The sequence below is a fragment of the Ixodes scapularis genome, unplaced genomic scaffold, assembly GCF_016920785.2.
Source record: "Ixodes scapularis isolate PalLabHiFi unplaced genomic scaffold, ASM1692078v2 PGA_scaffold0__279_contigs__length_252992795, whole genome shotgun sequence".
NCBI lineage: Eukaryota > Metazoa > Arthropoda > Arachnida > Ixodida > Ixodidae > Ixodes > Ixodes scapularis.
In genome coordinates this window covers 38,605,812-38,628,704 of record NW_024609835.1, presented here as the reverse complement: position 1 = coordinate 38,628,704, position 22,893 = coordinate 38,605,812, and the positions used below count along the sequence as shown (strand labels likewise).

The 22,893-nt window shown below is 44.1% G+C and overlaps 1 long non-coding RNA gene across 1 annotated transcript; it reads left to right on the top strand.

The window, feature by feature from the left end:
* Positions 1-11,742: 11,742 nt before the first annotated feature.
* Positions 11,743-18,748, top strand: LOC115316530. Its single transcript, XR_006078320.1, has 3 exons — positions 11,743-11,831; positions 17,952-18,124; positions 18,687-18,748. It is a non-coding gene; the product is annotated as an uncharacterized LOC115316530 (long non-coding RNA).
* Positions 18,749-22,893: the final 4,145 nt, after the last annotated feature.

The following is a 22,893-nucleotide window of genomic DNA, read 5'->3' as shown; positions in this document are numbered from 1 at the left end:
TTGCGCGGTCACGACGACGCCGACGCCACGAAACACGGAAACGTTCGCCTAAGAGCTACACTTATAGATCTAACCACATGAGAGGAAGACATATACAAAGGCATGCATCTTTGCAAATGAAAGGACAGAGTATTTCAATCAATCAATTCAGCAAATTTCATAGTCCCATTTAACACTGATAATTTCGGTGTCCGTGTAACGCCCTGACATTTATTCACAAGTTATTTTACACCTTGAATCAAGATGGATTAAGTGTCAACAAAAAATATTGCCTTCCAAAATTTATGCTTCTAAAATTCTCTTTATGCTTCGGCCCTTAAATTAATTTATAAAAATGAACCACGCTTACAAATCTCTGTAATGCGAAATTAGAGCACAGCTCTTGAGGAGGAGTATGCCCCTCCTCCTCCTCCGCCTCCCCCTCCTCTCTTCCACCCCCTTATACTCTCAACCTCTGCTCCTCCTCCCCTCCTTTCCTGATCCACTCCTCCTCCCTCTTCGTCCTCCCCCTCCTCCCCGAATTAGTTCATAGGTGACGGGACACGAAATCACGTGACGTCATTTTCCTCGATAAATTTAGCGGAGAAACTGAATTGGTGTCAAGGTCACGTTTTATTAATTTCCTAACTAAGTTTAGCAGGGAAACTGTGGGAGGAGGGGAGGAGGAGGGGAGAGAAGGAGGAGCAGGAAGGAAGAGTGAGAAGCAAAAGGGGAGAGTCCTCCAAACCCAGCCCTCCTCCTTCTAGTCCCCTCCTCATCTCCTCCTTCCCTCCTCCTCTCCTCCTCCTTCTTTCCTTCTCCTCCTTTCTCCTTCCCTTCCCCCTCTCCCCCTCGTCCTCTCCCTTCATCCTCCTCTACCATCCTGATCTCCTCCCCATCCTCCTCCTCCCCTCTTACATCCATGCCCTACCCTTCTACTACGTACCCTCCCCTACTCCTCCTGTGTACTCTGCCCTCCTTCTCCTCTGTACCCTCCTCTCCTCCTCGTCCATACCCTCCCCTTCTCCCAGTTTCCTCGCTAAATTTAGCTCGAAAATTGACGCCACGTGTAAACACCCACTCAGTTTCTCCCCTAGATTTAACGGGAAAATTGACGTCATGTCACCTGAACACCAATTCAATTTCCCAGTAAATTTAGCGGGGCGGTTACACCGACGGCGACGCCGCTATACGCAGAAACGGGCGCCTAAGGGCTGAGCTCTAAATATATAACTAATAACACTATGTTACTAGTATTAAGACACATGAGATTTTGCGAGACGTTTGCTAGCGATACTAATTTCGCTATTTTTTCTAAGAGCAGAGCTCATAAGCACCCTTTTCCGGGTTTCGTGTCGTCGCCGTCCGCGTAACCGCCTAAACAACAATTTATATCTCCGCGGAATTGAATTGGTGTTGACGTCACGTGACGTCAATGTTCCCGCTAAATCGTGCGGATAAACTTAATTTTTTCACAGGTGACGTGACATGCAGTCATGGGACGTCGTTTGCCCCGCTAAATTTAGTGAAAAAACTGAATTGGTGTCAGCTAAATTTTGCGGGGAAACTGTGGGAGGAACAGAGGGTAGGGATGAGGAGGAGGGGAGGGTACGGAGGAGGGGGTCGAAAGGTGGACGAGGAGAGGATGGGGAGAGGAGGAGAAGAAGGGGCATACCCTCTCCTCCGTACCCTCCTCTCCCCTCAAGAGCTGCGCTCTAATTTCTCATTGGAGCGATTTGTGAACATATTTCTTTTTAGTTTTTGTTGTTAAGAACGTTTTTATTTGTTTGTTTTTTTTTGTTTAGTGAATACTATGCTTGGCAGCATTCATATGAACCTTAAATGACTTACTACGTGTTTGCTTTTATTCACTTAATATATGCTTGATAAATGTTGCCGCGCGCGCAGCTGACCAAGTAGGCAGCGCGCTCGTGGCCTAACGGTTATCGTGCTTGGTTCCCACTCAAACGGGCCACGGTTCGATTCCCGGTATATTTAGATTAACTCTATAACTCTCTAATTCTAGTAAATTTGGAAACCTTGTTTGCGTATTCGAAGTCCGAATGTTCAGCGCCGAACGTTCCACGCCCAATGTTCCAGAAGCCCACGCGTGTACATAAGGGTCTCCGTGGGGCGAGCCTGAGTCAGTCTCGCCTGAAACGCTTGACTCTGCTGTTTCGCCGATATCGACGCCTGCTACGCTAGTCTTGCTCTATTTTGTTTTGGGCACACGTTCGCCCTATTAAACTTTTAGTTTCTTCAGTTATTCGCCTCCTCATCATTTGTCATTCGTGACATTTTGATGGAGGTGCGGGGTATTGCATTCTATGCCCCTAAAGCGTACCCATCCGAAGACACCCCGGCCAAGGGACGTGGTCAGCCCCGGAAGGCTACCCTTCGCCGAAGACACCGAAGGCCGAACACGCCGTCGTGCTAGAGGTCAGTTCCCCAAACTTGGTCTCTTGCCCGAGAGCCGGAAGGAGATCCCGGCCATGACCACCTCGCCCGTCGTCGTCCTGCCCGTCGTTCCGCGGGCATTTGCACCCTTTCTCGGTGAGATCTATGAGGACGCCGAAAACTAGAACAACCAGTACGATCGCGTGGCCCGCCACAACGGGTGGAGTGACGAGCAATGCCTACAGAACCTCTATTTCTCACTTGAAGACACTGCAAGGCGCTGGTTCGAAATTCACAAAGCCTCCCTCATTTCGTGAGACCTTTGCAAGAATGAGCTGACGCGTACCTTCGCCACTCAAGGCCGAAGAGAGAGGGCCGAAGATCTCCTACAATCGAGGACCCAGGGCCCTAATGAGAGCGTCACGAGCCTCGTAGAAGAGGTCTTATGCCTAAGTGCCCGCGCCGACCCTATGGCTAGCGGGAAAATAAGCTGCGTGTCCTGATGAGGGGTGTGAAGAGCCAAATCTTCGGCGGCATTGTTCGTCATCCTCCGATGACAGTAGATGAATTCGTCGCTGAAGTCACGAACATAAAGCGGGCTTTGCAAGTACTATCGAGCCACTACAATCGACTCACCGGCTGAAATGCTGCTTCGGCGATTGCATCGTCTCCACTTGACATGGGCAGCCTGTGTGTCGACAATCTTCGCCAGATCACCCGTGACGTCGTTCAGGAGGAGATCAGGAAGGTGCTGTCCACTGCCGCCCTGCCTTGCTCTCCATGACCGAAGTAGTGCGAAGGGAGGTGAAGCGAGCCCTCCAGGCGGAGGCTCCCGTCGACCTGCCATCATCGGAACAACCGACGTTGAGCTACTCCGCCATGGCCTTACGACCGCCACCTGCTGCCCCTCAACCTCCTGCGCCGCGACAACGGGACGCACCAGCAAAGCCGTACTCCCGATGTCTCGACGATTGACCTCAGTACGTCCGGCAAGAACAACTGGCGCCCACGAAGACCGACCTGTGGCGAACGGCCAATCGACGTCCGCTGTGCCACCACTACGGTAAAGCGGACCACATCTACCGTCGATTCCCCTAGCGCCAGTTGGGCCTACGAGGGTTTGCGTCTTGCGCCGAACGACCCTCGACCACGTCTTGGAAAGCGACTTCGGTACATTAAAAGCTACCTCCGCCACTCTTCATCTCCTGAGTCGTCTTCCCGCCGAGGATTCAGTTCACCGTCTCCCCGACGCTCACCATCACCCTTTCGCGGGTCTCACTCACCTAAACAGTTTGTCACCCATTGCTTCCCGTCGGGAAAACTAGGCGCGGCAATGCCGGGAGGTGGTGTTGCCGAATACGAACGATGCCAAGATCCTTCAAGGTCGTCGGAGCGTTTCTGTAACAGTGCCGAACAACCTCAACGTTATCACCGACGGCCACGACGCGACGGCACTCGTCGGCACCGGAGCAGACTACTCCGTTTTTAGTGAAAGACTCTCTCGTTGCCTTCGGAAAGTTACGGTGTTGTGGGACGGACCGCAGATACCAGCGCCGGCGGACATCTCGTCACACCTATCGGCAGGTGCCCTGCTCGCGTTGAGATCCATGGTGAAACCTGCCCTGTAAAGTTCGTAGTTCTGCAAGACTGTGCGAGGGAAGTCATTATCGGAATGGACTTGTGTGCACACGGCGCCATCATCTACCTTGCGGAGAACAAGCTGACGCTTCGGAACTTGTCCCATCGGCGGAAGATCCCAAAGCGACGTTAGCTGCAGTGCGAGTCCTTACCAGCCACGTAAACCTGCCGCCGCTGTCGAGTGTCTTTGTGCCCGTCGGGACCGAAGAAGCCACCTGCGGTGTAGCAGTGTTGGAAGGAAGCGTCCAACAGTGCTACACCGTTCTGGAGATGACCAAAGTGGGAATATATAAAACCGGTGCGCGTTTTTGTTCTGGAGATGACGTAGTGTTCTTTAGATGACCAAAGTGGGAATATATAAAACCGGTGTGCGTTTTTGTTCTGGAGATGACTTAGTGTTCTGGAGATGACCAAAGTGGGAATATATAAAACCGGTATGCGTTTAAACAAATGTTAAACTGTTGTACTAAATATAGAAAAACTAAATCGAACCTTTACTGGGCTACCGTGGTACATGGTGTTGGAGAATGGACACGGGACGACGAGGAAGTGGGCAACGGGGTCACGCGGGGGACATGCACCGTCTTCTCATTCTGATAAACCTTTACCATCACGTCGATCGGGTCGTAGTTTCTTCAGATCCCAAACAACTGGTGCCAAAACCCGGGATCTAGGAGACGCCCGACAAAACGAGTGACAGCTGCCCATCTGACAGACACGGAACCCCGACAACAACTCGCCTTCAGAGAATGGACCGACTGCGGAGGAAACGAGCCGTCATCCGGTCAGTGGTGACCAGAGCCACCAACGAGTTGCAAGCTCTATTGGATTCCTCGGATGCAACCGCTGGTGAGCTCACAGAAAACTTCAATATCCTCAAACTGAAGGAAGCAGCATTGAAGGCAGTTGACGGCGAGATTGAAGATGGGGTTGATATTGATCACCTTGAAGAAGAAATGGAAAGCGTAGAGGCTTATCAAGTGTCGATCTGCCGTTTACGGACAAGAGCCACGCTCAAGCTGGATGCCCTGCGCACGCCTAACATCGCATCGAACGCTGTGGAACGACTACAGGATCGGGACCAAGGTCATCCAAGGTCAAGAACGATAGCAATCAAACTTCCAAGATTAGAGATCCGAAAGTTCGAAGGAGATCACCATAACTGGAAACCTTTCTGGGATCAATTTGAAGGGGCTATACACAACAACCCCGACCTTGCTCCTATTGATAAATTTAGATATTTGACGAGCTATCTATTCGGAAAGGCGGAAGACAGCATACGGGGATTGTCTTTACGGACAACAACTATAACATCGCTGTGGATCTATTGAAGAACAGGTTCGGCCAGACCCAGGCAATAGTTGACGACCACATGACGCGACTCTTGAATTTAAAAAATGTTACCACGTCGAGCGACGTCACGGCTCTGAGACGGCTGTATGATGATATCACGATAAATGTCCACAGCCTGGAAGCACTTGGCGTCAAGGCGGAAGAGTACAGTGTGCTGCTTCATGCTGCCGTGAAGAAGAGACTTCCTGATGATCTTGTCCTCCGCTACTGCCAGCAAAGAGCCACCGATATCGCGGATAGCACCGGTAGCCTGCAAACGTTTTTTTTAATTTTCTGGGGTCCGAGGTAGAGAGCCGGGAGAGCGTCCTTGAAATAAAGCCCAATCGACCCAATCTATCAAAGGCCCAAAAGGAGGACTCATCAAACCAGGTACGCAAAGCAAACATCACTCCATCGGCAGCAGTTTTAGTTGCAAGGGCGGACGCTCAAAACGCCGAAAGCTTTTTTTGCGGTGCACGTGAGCACTCGTTCGACCAATGCAACGTGCGTTCCATTATGCAAAAGATATAACCGGGCAAGAGATTGTCGCAATGCCAGATTTCTCCGCTGCGCCAGCTGCCAAGGGAGACACATGACTTGTCTCTACGATCCTGATCTTAAACCCACCAAAGACAGTCCTCATTCGTCGTCAGAGCCAGGCACTTCGGAAGTGTCAGTAACGAGTGCGGTGTCTAACAGCATCGAAACAATTCTGCTGCAAACCGCCACAATCTGGGCAGAAGGGGAGACTAAGCGTCGCCTATTCCGGTGCTTACTGGATGGAGGGAGCCAGCGGACGTTCGTGACGACCAGGCTAGTCAACCAGCTGTCTTGTAAGGTTCTAGGAAAAGATGATTTGAGCATTACACTGTTCGGCAATACTGCCCTTGGTAATGCGAGTAAACTCCGGAAGGTAGAGGTATGGCTCCAAAGCCAATACGATCGGAGACGTGTACGAATCGAGGCTCTGGAAGTTCCTGCCATCTGCCGTTCTTCCGCGTTCCCTGAAAGTCTTTGCAGGACAGCTGAAACGTGCACGCTGCAATTCGCTGATCTTTTATGCTCGGGGCTCGAGAGAGACATTGACATTTATATACTGATCTTAGCGGATAATTACTGGAAAACTGTCACTGGGTCCATCAAGAGACTTGACGGAGATTTGACAGCAGTAGAAACAATATTTGGTTGGACACTGCAAGGTCCAGTACGACCATTTCCGGAAGTGGGCTGGCACCAAGCAACTGTTATGCAGGTAATGACACGACATCAAGGCAACCAGCCTTCTCAGCAGCTACGGGAAAAAAATACCCTACCGGTTCCTGAGGAGGATGTGCCAGGCCCTAGCAGTCAAGCATCAAGGGTGAACTGGTGCCCGAGGAAGCAGTTCAGAAAGACAGTGATTTGGAATCCGACGAACCGGAGGCCCTGAAATGGGCGCCTAAGGCGCTGACACCTTGCAATAGCCCCAGTAATAGCAGGATATCTGGCTTCAAAGATGAACGGGAAGCAGCTGGCGCTCAGCTAGTATCGGAGCCTGTCGGTTGCCAGCGCGAGCTGAGTGCCAGTAACTTTAAGGAGGACAGTGGAATCCCTGACGTGAACGTCATGAGCAATAGTAGGGAGGGGGATAAAGAGACTCCCACTGGTGCTCTTGAAACACGGGGGAACATTCTGAGACCGACCAGCCTCATAAGCGTTTTCACTGAGATTCAGGAGGGCAAAGTGGTCAGCGTCGACGGAAAGAAATTTTGTAAACGGGACCGAACCGGACGAATTATGAGTTCACCTTCGAAGACGTTTGCATCAAAGAAGGAACAGCTGAATGACTCAGCAAATCGAAAGGCGGGGGAATATGGTGACGCAGTTGGCGAAGTTCTTCGTGGCCTCATAGAAAAGAGTGTGCAAGGGCCAAGTGAACCACTGGGTTACAAAATCTCTACCGAAACCCTTAGACATCTCTTGCGAACGTTCTGCGAGAGCAACGGTTACCGCTACCAGGACTTTGTGAATGACGAAGCGGGGCTCAATTTAAGTGCTCTTTTTGAACAGCCTTTGATGGAAATACAAGATATTGCAATGAAAAAGCGTCGCCGTGGTAGCTCGTACAATGGGTCGTCATCCGATGACGGGCTCGAAGTTCCACCCAGGATAACCAGAATGTGGCAGAAATGTTCTACTCCCGTTCCCGAGAAGCGAATGCTCACACGGAGCCAGCGGCGAAGAACAAGTAATGTGAAATATTTCAGATTTGGCCGCTTGGAGTTGCAATTTGCAAACACGGTAGGCTTATCTGTCTCAAGCGGCATTCAAGTGAGAGATGTTGCGCTTCTCAGGAACAACGATCGCCCAAGAACATTTTGACATCTGGCCGTCGTCGACAAGAACTTTGCAGATGGGAAAGTGCGTGCCTGAACTATTCGACTCGGAAGTCGCGTGAAAAGAAGATCCGTTCAACTTCTTTACCGTCTAGAAATTCGACGAAACCGTCGGTTTGACTTTGTTGGGTGCGAGGATGTTGGAGAATGGACACGGGACGACGAGGAAGTGGGCAACGGGGTCACGCGGGGGACATGCGCCATGTTCTCATTCTGATAAACCGTTACCATCACGTCGATCGGGTCGTAGTTTCTTGTTCATTGCAGGCTGAAAAGGCTTTACAGTGGGATCTTTGTCTAGACACTTGCATTCATGTTTCAAGTAGGTGTAAATCAGCGCTGTGTTTGTGTACTTTTTCCACTTGTCTTCCGTCTTTTGCGCTTTTTTTCATTTTAAGAAAAAAAATCTTAATGTTTAAAAACATTCTACGTCTCCAAATCCCAAAATTTATATGAAAAACTAGAAACAAATAAACTGCGGATTTCCTAAAAGAAATAAACACAAATCTGGGAGCCACACGTCCCACATAGGGGTTCAGGACTAGTGGTGTATATAATTTGACTTTGACTTTACACTAATAAATTATGATATAACTTTTTAGGTTTCGAGTTCATAGCAGGGGAGTCGATCGAATATCGTTAACCCACATTCATGATCGTTTTTTTTTTCTTTTCAATTACCCCATGCCTCCCAGAAGGAATACACTATATAATATTTTACTTTGATTGCGCGTCATTTTTTAATAGTTCTACACTGGGCGAATGGACAACTCGGTTCTAGTTTTCACGAAACAAGGTACAAGGCGCGACTTATCCTTTTGCAGCCGAGCAATGCTGCTTTTTTCTGCAATCGTTTTCTTTCTAGATTTTGTAGTACTGTACTGTGTGATGCGTATGTGTTAACAGCTGCAAGGAACGTCCTGCGTTTTTCCAAGGCCACATCATGCCGGATATTACACGCGAACAAAATAACGAAATACAGTTAAAAAAATATGCCCTGTATTTTACTCTTCGTTTCTTTCACGTGTAGCGTCATGTCATGGGCTGTTTCCAGAAAAACATCACATGATCGCACAGCGCTTCTGATCAGACAAAAAAAAACGTACTGCACAAAAAGGAGGTCGAATAAAAGTATATTATGTACTGTGCGGCTCTTTTTTTATAGTGCGTGCTCTCAACACGTGTGCCTTGTAGTCCGAAAGCTGACTTAAGGTTCAGTTCACAAAAGAAAGGTAAGCCCAAGTATAGCACTCTTTAATCATGCAAAAGACAAATAAAATGTGCGGGAAAGCTAAACGCATTTAGTTTGCAGTCCTCTGAAGCGCGTTAAGAATTATTGAAGAAGAAGCAATTATTTATATTAGATACTTATTGGTGGTTTTAACTTAGAAGCCCATGCCATCCTCCTTTAAAGTTCTGAAATGTTTAACAGGTCTTTGCGTTGTCGAATATGCCACATAATTATCACACTCCATGATTTTTCATGTTCTTTCGGAAAGTGACTGTCAATATTTCTTTTTAGTTCGGCTCCATGGGTCAAGTGGACGTCTTTCTAAGCTGAGAAGGGTGTCAAAGTAAATTATCTATTCGGAAATTACATATCACGATGCTGGATCACTTCGTTTGATGCTTGCCAACCCAAAGTTTTTCATTTAATATTAGCGAGATTTGACCAAATACATATCCAGATTACATCAAATTAATGGTTAAGCAATCCAAAATAGCAATGCAAGAATTTGTGTCGATCTCAGCCAATTGAACTTTTCTCGCTTGCTCTCATTAGAATCAAGTTCTCCGAAAAGATCAAACAAATTGGTCAAATATATTTTATGTTCTTAGTTGATATTGAATTGCCTGGGTATGTTTCTTTTTATTGTTTTGAGCTAGAATGTTGATTTTCAAAATCTATAAAAGACGAATAAACAACAAAATTACCTCTACATTTACAGTGTGTATGGTCGGCCGCCCATGAGATATGCGACAGTACTTCATACAGGATGTTGAGCGATCTAGCCAGCTAAGCAGTAGTGTTAACCTGAGGTGTTTCACACACATCGCACATATGTGGTTATGCAAAGTCCATGGTAATGCGAGAATAAAAAAATAGTAAATTTAAAGTTCCCTTTTTATTTATGCGTCTAGTACAGGCACTCCTTTCACGGCACACAGAATTCAAAGCCTCTAGCTGCGTTTAATATTGGTGTTATTGCATTTTCAAGCTGCCAGCTTGCAATACTGCGCGACACTGAGTTTTGACCCACACATACGCGATTTGACCAATATTTAAACGGTTTGGGTTGTTGGAACACCAGTTACGAATTCGTTCATATTTTAATATCTGCGGCATGTTAAACACAATAATGGTCCCTTGTACCTCGGTGCTAATACGCAACCTAAGTCCCCGAGCTGTAACAAACTTGGCCACCAATCCACTTTCCTTGTCACCAAAAGAGCAGATCAGCACAAATATGTGGCATAATGGTCAAGAAACCTTCAGCCGACGAACGACTAACTCGGTTCACCGGCCATCACCAAAGATAAACTCAAGAAGTGTTTACAACCGTTGAATTAGATTCATTGGGATATACATTTTATTCTGAAATTTGTGCTTGGACTGTATAGTCCGATAAGCGGCACCTGTCATAAATTTTAAATATACTTTGAAGTCTCGCAGGCAAAACGCCAGAGGACCGCCTAACCTGGCAAAAGTTTGGAAATTCTAGGGGCACACCAAGAAATGAAACCACGTTCTGGCACTTGCTTGGATATTTAGGGAAAATCCTTCCCAAGCGAAAGTTAAACGACTAGAAATGAAACCTAATTCTAGCATTTGCCCGTGAACAAAGGTCAAAATGAGCCAGGTGACAACCCAACAACATAGCAGGAAGGCGCCTAATTCCGGTACTGGTTTGCCAATTTAGGGTAAGAATACCCATGACTCTGGGCAGTGAACATTAAGTTTGGTTGCACCTTGGCATTTTTAGGCATTTAGGTTTTTAAATCCCATACAAAGCCCAATTTCGACCCCACCAACTATGAAACTTGGTCGTTTATATAAAACGACATCACTGATGGCTATTAATTTAAATCCCAGTATTGCGGCGCACATTTCAGATAGTTTGTGTATTTCGCATGCCGTATATACTGGGGTGCGTAATTGTCAATAACATTGCTAATAAGTTATAACTGGGTATATCAAATGCCACTGTAATCAAATATTTTGTTCGGCATCCTTCGCGGTATTTTAGTCACGTCAATATCAGGCCACGGTTTAGTACACGTATCATTAAAAAATGATGAAAGGGAAAGAAACGTTTAATGACAAATATATGGTAAGAGCAGAAATACCGACTTTTTACTTGGCGTACTTCTATTTTAGAGACTTCGTAGTAATAAATGTTGGAAAATGGCTTTATTTGCATAAATCCCTCTTTTATAGGTAAGGTAGCATTGGATAAAATATTTTTTCTGGTGTTACACCTCCATATCCTATGCCAAGGAATAATTAATTTTGAACTGATATTTTCTTTCCAAGCGCCCAATCCTCTTTACACGCGGACGCCACGCGTTTGGGCAATGTTTCTTTTTGCTCAGGGCTTTTTTCTCTCCTCGTTTAATCTGCATCTTGTACAGCTGATGAATGGATTTCAATGCATAATTAGATAAGTTTGGTCAAAATATTTTGTATTTCATCTGATTCATTTTGCAAGCATATTCTTAGTCCTGATTGTCGTTATATTTCGTCGAATGTCCTATGACTCAAATTGGATCTACTTCTTTTTTGGTATTCTTATCGACACATCTAAAGCCACACCTGTAAATGTGTACTGAAATTACATACCCAGGTCAAATTTACCTATATTAAATCACACAAATGAGCATCTCATATTCAAGGCAGCATGATACATCGCTGGTTTTAATTTGTATAAATCTATATCGACCGCCAATATTTGTAGATTTCCTGTTAGCTATCTTCGAACCCTTTCTAATGATTTTCTTTGTATTTTTCAGAACTAGTTCACGATGACAACAGTCAAGCTGATGATAATGCTTTGTTCTTCTCTTCTCGCTACTTGCTACTCCAGCAACCCGACGGAACAATTCCTTAAAGTATGTTGCACTTGTCTTATAGATATTATTCTCCGGGCTTGCAAAGAGAAATATGCTGAATTAAAAGGTTATGGAAGTTATTTACTGTTTACCGGGTGGTCCCGCGGACACGTGCAAGGGTTGCATCGGCACAATAATGAACTGTGTATAGTTGAATAATGAATTTCACTAGATAGCAATAAAAATATCAAAAGCAAGATGAGAAAGTTTTAACCCAATAGGCTTCCTGAATACCGAGTTGACATGGCAACTCGTAGATGATGCTACATCTCATTTCAATGCGACCTGTATGAGAGGCAACTTTTACGTCAAGACATCACCGAAAAAAAATAAAAGCTACCACCATCTCTAAGGCACCCGATGAATAAAAAACCTTCCCAAAACCATTCTAATTGTATAATGATGCAAGGAAGGTTCAACCCTTTGCATATTTTGTCACCAGTAGATCTCCGCTTTGGTGAACTATCAGCAATTTGAAAACTATGGCTGGTTTATGTTCTACGGCTAACACTTTGCACATTTTCTTATGATCGGTAGAACCAACTATAAAGATTACACGTAGGCAACTGAATGTGAACCTTAAATTGCACTCAGGCGCTACTTTGGTATATGTTACGATAATCAAATTGTGCATTTATTGTGTTTAAAGAAATTTAAATATCGGAGTGTCCGTTGCAATATTTCCAAGAAGCACGTTTTACCATACTTTGAAACGCGAAGCTTCTTTTCACCCTTCTACCTCGGAAATGTAATACCGAGACTGACTTTGAGTGTGAAAATATTTTGTATGGTTTGCTCGCACCAACGGCGTCGTGGTGCGCCACCTGCAATTCGAGCAGAAAACGATAGCGTAAACATGCAAAAAATATTAAAAGAAACAAGATGGCGCTCCAGCTTTCAGCCGAGGTTGGGTATTTCAATTGTCTGGTGATGTTATTTTTGTCAGTTCTTTACGTCCCTCTCCAGTAGTACAGCATATTTGTTTCTTCGTATTATTTTCAAGTTTAAATCCTGTTGCTTTTATTTCGGATAATTTTTGCATAATCATTTTTGACCCTGTCCCCACATGAGAATTTTGTCACCATTGATTGGGGAGCGCCGATTCGGTTCTTCTATACATCTGAGCCATAATAATTTCAACTACATGTAAGTAACACACAATAACATGAAACGGTTGTATGAGAATGTGGCCGTATTAACACGTGTGAATTGTAGCTTTATATTAACACTAAAAACGATTGAAATGCATGATAAAAATATAATGCAGTGAATAAAAAAAACAAATTGTATCTCTTAAAGTAGTAGAATCTTGATGGGTTTTTTTCCCGTCGTTGATTCAACTTTTTAAGAGTTATTACTGTTAACTATTACACACATGCCTATTACATGATGGGCTATGTACATTAAGAAAAATTGATGCTGTTAGAGTAATACTTCTCATGGTTTCTGGAATTCAGCACTTCTTTCCTGCGTTATATAAACTTTGCGAAAATAAGCAGTAAAATGCAGAATCACTACAAAACTTTAATATAGGCGGCCCCAGCGTTTGGGTGCCCCTAAGAAATCGAGGCACCCAAACGCATCAAGATTGAAGCCACCGGCTTATAAAATAGGCTTTTTACGAACGTAGCGCGGCGAACGTGCGTTTCCCGCTTACAGCGCCAATACGGTTAGCAAGAACAATTAAAAAAAAGAGAAATTATGAAAAATGCAAAACCTACGCACTTAGCAATTACTTTTTGTTTGCAAATATTAGTTAATTCAAAACCAAATCAACCCGGCTAAACAAAAGACAGTTTAAATCGGTATATATTATCACGAATGGGCAGGCGATGAGGCAGGCGAAAGAGGAAAGAACTTAAGATTTCATGGGGGCTAACTTGTACCAGAAACGAAAAAGAACACACGTCGAGAAAGCAGCAGCAGCGTGCGTCAGCGGCGGCAGCAGCAGGCGACGGTACGTCGGCGTAACAGCTTCTATCGGGAGAGAAAATTAATCAATGAATCAATCGGCAATACGGCGCACCGCTTCTTATCTACTACGCTCGACATCTGAAATATTCAACCTAAAATGTTCAGGAATGAGCTACGGCGAGCCTGACTAGGAGAGGTCATTATGGTCTCCTTATCGTTGACGCTGGGGGCAAGAGCGTAGGCGAATCTTTTAGATGAACGGGGAAGCGTATCTTCGCAGTCATGCACGCGACAATGTATTATTAGTTGTTTTCAGCCAAAACAATCCGATCCGTAGCACTCTAATTTGGCGCTCGCTCTCGGGCGGATTTCGGCGTTCGTGCGCGGCTTTGAGCGTCTGTCGTGGATGCTTTAAACATTCAACTATGCCAAAACTGAGTCGAACGCGAGTGAGCATACTCTGCGAGCAGATGCCTTATTTAGATCTTAGTTGGAGCGACTTTAAAGTCTTGGGAAACTTTTTTTTAAGCCACTGCTAACCGTGCCACGAACGAAATCCACTCGCGGTCTCGTAGTAGCGAGATGCTGCATGTCAACGGTTACCGCTTCTCTTTAGGCTTAAGAGCGGCCAGAAGCTGAAAACGATCCTTAAAATGGGGCGAGCTCACCGCTTATTCTTTGTTATTTGATCGAGATAAAGCGAAGCGAAAGTTGGCTGCACTATTCACTGGTAATAAAAATGGCTTTTACGGCAGTGACCATGACAAATTTCCTCCGAAGCGAGCGGAAAGGGCGCCGCCATGTTTGCCGATGCCACCCGGCCCCAATGAAATAGGCGTCCCACACTACTTCTCGAATTTTGCGTTAGGGGTGAGCGCCAACCCAAAACCCAAAACTGAGTTTGGGTTCGACGCATGCCCAGTGGGAGGCCCCTATTTTATGAGGGCCCTCAAGCTCTGGCCCTATTTCTAAAGCTGTCAGCTATTCTCACGGCCTTCAATTTTTCTAATATAACGCCAGTAACGTCAGTAAAAATTATTAATCTCCTGGATTTGAAGTCCAAGTACTATAAATGATTTTGCAGTGACTTTGCGGATTTATTTAAGCTGGGGTTGTAAATTGGGCCACTTGTTATCAGTTCAACATGATTAAATACAGCCTCAGTAAACACTGACGACGAACAAGAAACGAACACTGTCTTGTCGGGTTCGTTTCTTGTTCGTCGTCCGTGTTTACTGGGGCTGTATTTCCTCAGATTTACTTCAAATTTAAACTCTCCTTGAATATTATAAATAAAGTCACGTGACATCTGGTGAAGTTAGACCTGCAAATTTCTTAACGAGAAACGTACGTGTGTTTAGGGCGTTTCCTACGAGGAGTCATTAAGAAGTTCCTGTACTAGCAGCACTGAACATTGAGCATTGTACCGCAGCACAACGCCAGGGGATATTTCCGCCAGATTTGCCAGCCAGTCGGCCAAACTTAATTTTGAGGAATCAAAGTGATTCCAAGTTGCGCTTTTATGCTTAGAAAATATATTTTACGGCGCTCACTCCGCTCGAGATGAATAAAAAGCTTCAATGAAATGCCTGAACAAAAGTTTTACTTAAAAATGAATAACAACACGCCAGAAACCCAGAGACTTCTACGGCAAGCATTTGGTGGCCATGTTCCAAGAAATGCACAAATATGTTAGTGGTGTGGGTTTTTAAGCCATGTCAACAACCACTTGAAGACAATTTCACAAACAGTACGCCTTTAACAACCGTTTATCCTGAAAGAGGTTAAAAAAATGGGCGTATTGCTTCATTGAGGCCGTGAGATTAATATTTCGGACGTCTGGTCAAGTCCGCGTCGGCTGTTTCGAGTGACAAATTTAACATGAAACGAATGTCCGCCAGGTGTGTTCCACACATTCTCTCGATCGCGAGAAAAATACAAACATACATTCCAAAGACTTCAAGTACAGTTTTTGGTCCGGAACAACATAGCTGCAGTCAATCCATATACTCCTTATTTGGCCATTAGTGGCCTTTGCATTTCTTTTTTTCTATTGAAGCCTTAAGAGACGGCTTACTCGAGCAGATTCGGGAAAAGACGAGGGTTATCCTGAAAAGCCTGAATTACACGAGGGTTTTCTACAATGGCAGACCTGCTGGCCAGCTTTAATCCAGTCAGTACTCATTGGTATGAACTTTATCGTTCCCCCAAGGCATCGCCCATAATGCTAGTCATCCATAATAAAGAGACAAATCTGCGGGTATTCACCAAAATCGTTCTCAAATCTTTGGTTTATATAACGTGGTTTTAACAGTAACGCGATTCGTTTCAAAGGGCATTGCGGTGTTTCTTTCATAGTCCCCAATTTGCCTGAATATTCGCTAAACACGCTAACCAACGTCGCTGAAATAGTAATACAAATATTGGGCAAAAAGAAAAAAAGATGCCCGAACTTATTGAATTTACAATTTTGGTCCTCACCGTGCTTTTTAAAGTGAAAGGCTCCACTGGCAACAATCAAATATTGACGTCAGAGGAACGCAGTGGTTCACTCTTTGGGCTGTAGACTTTGTTCCCAACTGATTACAAACAGTCTCAGTGTGTCTATCGAATGCTTTGGGAAATTCGCTTCAGCTCGCGTGCAGCAGCACGAAACAAATGTTCGGCATAGTCGCCCGCTCGACCAGCAAGCCTTCCTTCCCTTGATGTCACTGCAATGAAAAGCGCGAGTATATATGAATTTTGGTTTCGGCGTTATATGTATGTGCCGATTCCACAATAACTATTCTCAATTTCGCGATACTAAATAACCTCCCGGAAAAAGTAAAGGCCGGCGATTTCGAAAATACAGTTAGTTGCGGTAGCTCGAAAACTTGCCGGACTAACAATTTTGACGAGAGATGGCTGAAGACTACTTTGAGGGACATAATAGTAAAGTAAACTTGGTAACTTCGTACGCTTCTCTAAAACGAGTTCGAAAACGTTTTGATGCCACCTCGTATTTCGCAGGGCGGCACATTTATTACAAAGAGGTTTATTTATAAGTAGTTAAAGAACTGGAGAAAAATAATATACTGGTGATTTTTGTATTCATAATTATTCTACCCAACGTCTTTGTTATTTTATGTTATATGAAAGATACTCGATGAGAAAGACTTAGGTTGATTTTCAATCCTAGAGATTTACTTCTAAGCGCAAATTTTATTCAATTTTGTATTCAACGTAAAGCGTTTCGGCATGCACTACGACAGCATAATGCGCATGCAGTAAATAATCATGTAATCAATTTACGCTCCTTTGTAATCTCAAAGATTCGTTCAGATTAACTTTTTTTTCCTGCATTTAACAGTTGTACATAAATATATTTATTCTAAGGAAGTGCGCTTATTTTGATATTCCAACGTCGTGCGACCAATGAATTAATCCTGTTAAGGCTTTGATCTAAATAAGGATGTCTCATTCTAGATACAATAGTAAGGGTGCAGGCGAGCTGGTGGATGTTAACCATGTTGAATATACCTGAGACTGGGGTAGAAAAACATAAAAGTCGAAGAAACAGAAACTGGGGTGAGACTGGGGTAGAAAAACATAAAAGTCGAAGAAACTGTTTCTTCGACTTTTATGTTTTTCTACCCCAGTCTCAGGTATATTCAACATGTCTCATTCTACTGGTCTAAATACCACTGTTCACGTTTTACATTCATTAATGTGGAATGTTCTATTCTTAAGCATCTTAAGGCAGCCTTTTTCGAAGACACATGTTCAAATTTAGTTAGATAAATACACGTATAATAAAATATCTTAAAGTTTAGTATTCAAGCATTAACAACAAGTAGTCAATTTAAAAAGTGACGCATTGATGTAAAATTAAGGTTCGCGCTATGGAAACGTAGACTAGAATTTTTGAACTGTATAATAAATATTACAGTCCACCATTCTGAAACATCAAGTGGACTCCCGTGGAACCACTTTTGTGCATGCAATCTAGTCTTACAATAGCATCACTAAACTGAATAAAGAAGATTTCCTAATAGTTATGGTGATCTCAGTGTGAGCTTACACATTAAACGTAAACAATAATCATAGTTTATGTCTATTGTCTGTTATACCAAACTTCGTTCAACACTGTGCTATGCAGCTCTGTGAAAGAGCTCAAGTATTGCGCTGAACCCCTAACCTGTGGGCTTTGCTCGACCTTTTTCTAAGGACACGGAAACAAGACCAATCCTTCTCTACGAGTGCTACCAGAGCGGAAACAGTATTGATGCGCCAGGAACCATTAACTTTACTGCTCTCTATGACGGCACGAGTCAAGCAACGACACTAATTGAAGGTGTCACGTGGGCAGCAACAAATGGAAGTACTGAATCCTACGTTGTGTACGTATGCACGAATTTCTAATTAAAAATAATGTAACAACTGTAGGCATGTATAGTAAATGTGATTACCCTAAGATTATTAGGAAGAAATATGTGGTGGAGAATTCGTTTCTGACAATCCGTAACGGTTTATTGTACACACTTTAAATTATCTGCACAGAGACACTGATTAGGCAGATTGATTGCGCCGTCCGGAATGCATGAATCGTGTAATGAGAGTCTAGTGGCAGGGCACATAATATTAAAATAGCCATCATCATTGCCTATTTTAAACGTGAATACGCGACCGAGTAATATCAATTCTTCTTATAGGTGTACACACGATAGCTCACAACTACTGGTGTTTTTCTAACAATATTTTTATCGTAATTCAAGGTTCCAAAGTGTGCAGAAAAGCGTAAAATGTGTTATCTATTTTAACTCCAATGTGAGGACATCAGCCATACAGTAGTTCCGTAGCTCCTCCAGGATTCTATAGATAATACTCAACGTTACGCTGATGGAGAAAGTGATTTATTAAACGCTTAAATAAATGTGTGTGTGTTTTTGTTTTAATTTCCAGTGGTGCTTTTCTGGCTCGCTACGATGCGGAAAGAAGTACCGGAGTGATCTATACCTATAGTGAGTAAATAGAAACTAGAGAATGGATTACAGTCACTCAGTACATACTTAGAAGAGCGGGGCAAAGAAACATTGGTAGCTGCTTTTGATAAGGGATCTGTGTTTTAGCTGACGAAGAGATAATCCTCGAAAACGATATAATTCCATGGACAAATGTAACATTATATTTTGCACACTATATTTCGAAGGCAATGCTTTTGTTGGGAGCCTTATTTTTCCCCAATAACTCGAACGATATAGATGCTTTGTTTACAGGATTTTGACACCTGTCAAGTAACACTTTTTTTTTAGAGGTGTAGAGGCAACGCTTCTTCTGCTGGAGTTGAATCTGTCCGTATAATCAAACAAATATGACAAAAACATATTTAAAGGCGTCATGAAACGGTATCGGGTTGGAATGTCAATGACTTTGCAGAGGCGCCTGGTCCAAGTATACTTACACAGTCCGCCACTGATTCAGAAGCTTCTTAGTCGCGGTGACATTGCGAGGACAAAAGGGGACTATTTCGTAAAGCTTGATGACGTGAATGTGGGATCAAAACCTCCCACCTAACGACAGTCGAGCGCGGTCTATGGATTGGACACGAAAACTGCGTGAGCACTCGACTTCGGCTCATAACGACCCAATGCCACCTCTTTTACTTTCCTAACCCCAGCGGGTGGCTTTGATTAACGTTGGCAGGCATAGGATAAGCACCAGGCCACGTAGCCGCTTGATCTAGCTCCGAGTTGAGAGGATCAACGATACTTATATGTCTCGAATGTTTTTGCCGACTGCCACGGCATAAAAAGAAAAACTGAGATAGGTTTATTCAGTGATTAATGTTACAGAGTGAATCTACGTAGAATTTAGCGAAATTACAAACCGTTTTTGATGGCTCCTTTAAGCTAAATTTAGTACAGTTTAATTATTTTAGGTGTATAAGTGCAGCGTGCATTAGGGACACATCTATACCGGGTGTTTCTGCGAAGACTTTCAAAAACTCTTAAAAGTAGTGTGTTTGATTTTTGGAAAAAAAAACGGTAAGCCACGCCGAACATCGGAAATTTCATAAACATACTAATTTGCAAGCTATTTATGTACAATTTACTAATTACTCCTAATTAGTGAAAATAAACATATGGTCTAAGTTAGACATTGGCTGTGAGTCATCGGAAACCGCTAGAATCAGTCAGTTTTAGGATGACTTGAAGAACGTGGAAAAAGTGTTGGTGCGCGAAATTTAACACTCGTGCGGCAGACGGAAGGCCACTTTTCCTAAAGCGCAGATGATATTCTGATCACTCGTGTTATCGCGCCCCCGGCGGACTTTTTCTTTTTTTTTACATAACGAATTTAATTGTGGGCCGATGCAAACTTGTGGTGGATAAGAAACGATATAGAATTGGCTTTAATTTCAACTTGTTTAGGGTACCAAAATGAAGGCCACAGTGACCCGCTATGCTATTTTAAAGGTTTCGCGTTGGTAAGGTCTATTTCTAAAGGAGAAACTTACCTTTGTTCAGTCCCTATTTATTCAGTTCTACTCATCCTTCCATATTTCTGCAAAACAAATATAACATAAATAACACCTCTACGTTCATATACACAGCGATATGTTGGAGAATCACGTGCGGAAACAGCTAGAACACTAAATGATTACACAGAGACAGGACTGGACACACACAAAGCTGACTATCCACAATTCTTTAGTATTTGATCTTCCTCTCTCGTCGGTCTAGTCTTCTTCCTCTTCTATTTCACCAGACAAACACACACACACGCACAAACACAAACGCGCGCGCGCACACACACGCACGCACGCACGCACGTACCCGTGTACACACACGCGAACAAACATGCGAGCGCGCGCACCACGCACGCACGCACACAAACATACACACACACACACATTGATAAAACAAGGAATACATCGCAGAATATAAAGCAATACGAATGCAAATATCTTCCAAAAGTCAGGGGTAGTCATAATGAAATAAGTTTACTTTGGCTTAAAGGGACCATGAAATGACCTTTTCTACTTTTGCCCGATAACCTTTACATTAAACCGTCAATGCTCACTGAATGCCGAACAGGCGTCCGTTTTCGCATCGGTTCATTAACTTTTACACAAAAAATTAATGAAATATCGACTTTTTCTTTCTCTCCCACTGACCGCAAAACAAGTCGTGACGTACACTGCTTCCGGAACCGGAAGTTCTCCCGGCAGTAGGAGAATGGGAGCGTTAGCAGCGGCGAGTTGGCGGTGTGCCGGTAGGTTTTAGTTTTACTGCGCTGATGGCGCTGATGTCATCGATGTTTTTCTGAATCGGCGCCTCTCATCGCTGCGATAGCCATGAATACATCGCAACTGAGCGAGATGCAATTAGATATGTTGCGCTATAGCGACAGCATGGGACTAGTCCTATACGCCGGTATGCCTGTTGAGAAGTGCGGCGAGTCTTTCGACGACGACTCCAGTTCTTCATCGGAATCGGACGACGAGGAGTGGGGCGGCTTCAAAGTACGGAATGGTAGGTTAAGTTTCGGCCGTATATTCAGATGCACGGAAGTAACAAAGATATAAAATGATATATTTCTTTGAAGGTGCACTTGCAAGTGGTGCATATTAGCGCCGACCGCTCGAGAGTGCTTCTGCTGCCGGGAGTGCGCCGCCCCCGTCCCAATTCAAAACAACGGCTGCATCAACCATGCATATTTTCGCATTCTATGTCTGGACCCCGTTGTGCTACGGGTAATGTAAGTACTGGGAGCTGCAAGAGCAAGGGTTCCAAATGAACCGTGGAGCGAGGAAGTACGTAAGCTCTCAAACTTTGATTCGGCTGTGCTGCAGCAGTGCGACGGCCCGGCACCAACATTGTTGATTCATTTCGTGCGAAATGCAAGCGGTGCTTCGCCGACTATATGTATTATATTTGTTCTTTGCAGTCGGCTATGTTTTGTTGCCTACCGGCAGTTCGCCAGGTGGTTGTGGCAGAGGCTGGGCTGGCATAACAGGCGAGTTCTACCTGCGTGTGTTGTGGCACGGATTGAAGAATTCGTGTCCGAGCAGTACACAAGATTTTTGGAGGCTCAGTAAACGCCTAACCTGGTTTGGGGGATTTTTTCAATCATTTTACTCTTACCAGCTCACTTGTATCTTTTTGCCGTGCCTAATGAACCTGCCATAATAACATCACAGATTTATTCGTAACATACTTTCAGAAATGCTTGTCCGTCAACTTTCTTGCGGGGCGCTTGAACAGCCAATTGCTGTGGTCCGCGGAGCAATCTTGGCAAATGACGAGGCCAGAAATATGTTTAGACGCAAAAAGAAAGGCTTGAAAGCGACACTGCACCGTTTTTGTCTTGAGCGTACACCGTTAAGAACCTTTGGATCACCCGAGACCCAATTCATCTGGTACAAAAAATAAATCAGTGGAAAGCTTTGGTCCAACAGTTCCACTAGTCGAAATTTAAAGCAAACACTTATGACAAAAATTCGTGCAGGTAGAGAGTTTTCCTATTCTAACATGCAACAAAATTTTGGCACATTCTCACTACAAATGAACAGAAAACCGTGGATTCCGTTCGAATTGAAGAAACCATGAGTCACAAGCAGAAAATGGCCACTGATTTTAATCTGTTTTCACATCTTGGCCCGCGACAGACTTCTTTCGATAATTCAACCAGATTAGTCGAGTTCGTAAAATTTGAAGCCGAAATCATTGTGTGATCCTGATAATATTCGCCACGCCTTCCTTCGTCGTCACGCTGAATCACTTGCTACGTTCCTTGTTGTCATTTTTCATTCCTTGTTTTCATGTGTTGTTTCCTTAGGTTGGCATATTGCACATGTTGTACCTGCCTTTAAAAGGGGACATTGTTCACTGTTAACTAATCACCATCCCATAAAACTTACCAGCACATAATGTAAGCTCTTAGAACATATAATTTCTAAAACATGACTGAATTCTTAGGTAAGCATGACATCATCTCGCCTTTCAGCATGGCTTCTGGAGAGGCCTTTCCACTACCACAGAACTTATTTCTACTAATTCTTTCGCTTCAATAGTCGACAAACCCGGCCGAGTCGACGTAATTTTTCTCGACTTGAGCAAAGCATTTGATAGGGTTTCTCATTCCGGTATTTTATTCAAACATAACA